Below are 2,971 nucleotides of genomic sequence, written 5' to 3'. Positions count from 1 at the left end.
AAAGGGGAAGTCTTCTGGTTTAAAAAAAAAAGAATTTTCGGTTCGCATCCGGAGAGAAAATTTAGACGGAAATGGACGGAAAGAATGATGCACGTATATGAATGAGAGAAATGAGAGAGTGAGATATGTAGAGGAGAAAAGGGAGGACAGAGAGAGGAGGAAAGGGAAGAGAAAGACTCCTGACCTCGGGCAAGTTGTATGTGGAAAGGTCAACAGTTGTGCACTGGAACCAGTTCCCCTGTCCGCGGGGATCGATCTGCACGGAAAGAGTGTTGCCCTGCGAAACAAAGGAGGGAAGTAGGAGGGTAGCGAATGATGAGCCAAGAGGAATATGGCAGGTTCAAAGAGGCGTACGGGAATGCCGGTTCCCGGAAATCACCAAGGGTACAGGACCGAGAAGAAGGGGTATAACGATTCCAACAGAAGGGGTGCGTGCATCGACGACTTGCTTCCGATCCCGCCATCATACATCACGAGGATAGATAGTGACCCGGTGCAGGCCGTGAAGGAAAGACCACGGGGAGGAGTGGAGGGCGTACCTCGATCGTCAGTTTCGCTCGGCTGGAGTTGGTGACCGAGAAATCTGCGCGCTCTCCGTGGTAGCGAATGGAGGCGTCACTACGGGGAGGGGGCAGGAAATACGTACGAAACGGGCGTGACACGTCTCGAACGGCACGATGAAAGCCGTGAAAACACCCACATGTGCGAATTATCAAGGACAAAAAGAGTTGGAAAAGAGGGAAAAGAAGGGCGAAAGAGGGTCTGCATGCGCACCATCCGTCGAAACCGGTCAGGACTTCCTCCCGACTGCGGTCCCCATTGTTGACAAAAACCGCCACGTCCCGATGCCGCGTTCCGTGCTCCGTGTTGCGGAAGGTGTCGAAGGCCACTCCCACGCCTGTAAGGGGGAAGAAACAGGAACGAAGGGAGAGACAGGGGGTGAAACAAAGCACAGGCCTTGTCGAGGTGGAGACACACACACTGAGTGCCGTGCCAGGGCCGAGGTCGGGAAGAGAGGTGAGGAGGGAGGGAAGGAGGTCATGAAGAGACGCACCTACGAAGGCATGGGAAACCCCATGCAGGTCCCCTTCTTGCCAATAAGGGCTCTCCATGACCCAAAAGCCGATCCCGTCGCCGAAAAACTTCTTTCCCTGCGGAGACATAGCCGGGTATAAAAGTTTAAAAAGGGCGGGAGTGAGGGAGAGAGAAGGAAGAAAGGGACGAAAGGCAGCTATCCTCCTGCCATTTCAACGCGCAAAATTACCAAGAGCCCAGTCGCGGACCAGTACCGCTCTCGGCAGCAAGCACTTTCCCTGTGCCGACTCTGCGAACGGCGGGGCACGGCCCTGTCCGCTTCCGGTCGGTCATTAATGGGCCGAGTTATCCCGAGCGACCACCCCAGCACTGTCCTTGTGAGCATGGTGTCCGGGCGCACCCCACTTCCACCCACGCCTTGAGACGTAGACAAACCTCCCTCCCTCCCTCCCTCCCTCCCTACCTGCCCATGGATCCTGAACTTCAGTGTCATGGTCACGGCGTCTACCCCCAGCGCTTTGTGCGACCAAAGCGCTCCTATCTTGGACTGGCGGTCCGGGGTCAAGCTGTTCGTGGAAGCGAATTCAAAGGAAAATTCTCAGAAATTTCTCGTCCTTTATGTGCTGGCATCTATGCCCACCATCCCATGCAACACTCATTCCCACACGGCGACTTCTATATTCTGCTATTCATTTTTTCTGCGACCCCCCACTCCTTCCATCCCTCTCTCCCCTTCCTTGTCCATTCCCCCGCAGCACGCTATCCTCCCCGATACGCCAGATCCACACGAGGTATTCCCCCCCCTTTCCCCTTCGTATCGACTTTGCCACGTACCGAACAAAGTTCTGGTTGACCTGTGTTTCCCCCGCGGGTGACCAGTCTCTGTTCGCGCCCAGGCAAGGAGAAGAGAGGCGAAGGGGCATTTAAGGTGAAGGAGAGAGGTGGAAAATTGGAGGGAGGAGAGAGTGATGGGGGGGACAGAGAGCGGGGGTTCCGTGAGAAAGGGCATCTAGAGAAACATGAAGACGGAAAAGAGGCGAAGGATCTATCAAAGGAGAGGGCATAGAAGGCCGCCACGATTTGACGACATAAACGAGGAGTGGGGAAGTCACACAGGAAGGTGATGAAGAAAAAGCAAAGGGACCAAGAAACTTTTGAGAGGCAAGGAAACACCACTTTCCATCCCAATCCCAACCATTCAATCTATGCACGGGTCGACCGGGCTGAAATGAAGGGTGGACCATGCGGAGCGCAGCGGCCCTTAAAGGGGGAACTCGACACATGTCCGTGCGCCCATGGTATTTGTGTCGATTCCAGCGCTCCGAGCACCCACCTGCTAACAAAACGCTTTCCATCCACTTGCACGTCGTTGAATGGGGCCGAAAATGAGTGAGAGAGCATCAGCTCTCCGCTGACAATGCCGATCATTGCTAGGCAGCACATCCACACGAGACAGAGCAAGCGGCTTCCCGATCGTGCATCTCCCCTTACAACGACCATGGCTGCTACGATGTAGAGCGAGTGCAGCGAAGCTAGTAGCTGGTCTGATTGCGTGAAAATGAAGAAGGAGTGAAACGACGCGAGTAAAGACGGTGAGCTCATCAAGACTGACTGCCCCCCCCAGCCAGGCATTGTGATGACCTCTGAGGGAGGATTTGGAAGCCGAGTTCCCAAAACGGACTTGCATCCGAATTCCGCCTTTCGGCGTACTCCACATCATACTTCTAGCCAGTGACGTAAATGCGACCCCAGTGCTTACACGGTTGCCACCACTGTATGCCCATTTTGACTGGGAGGAGCGGAACGTAAGCGTTCAAAGTTTTTTCAGTGCCGTCACCGAGGGTCACGCAAGGTGAAAGAATGTCACCATTCAGCCACCACCACCTGGTTCTAAAACAAATTTCCACGTCCCACGCGTGCATGCTGGTCACTTGCC

The sequence above is a fragment of the Nannochloropsis gaditana genome, assembly GCF_000240725.1.
Source record: "Nannochloropsis gaditana CCMP526 unplaced genomic scaffold scaffold089, whole genome shotgun sequence".
In the NCBI taxonomy this organism is placed as follows: domain Eukaryota; class Eustigmatophyceae; order Eustigmatales; family Monodopsidaceae; genus Microchloropsis; species Microchloropsis gaditana.
The sequence above is the reverse complement of the archived record's forward strand: the minus strand, read 5'-3'. Positions refer to the sequence as shown.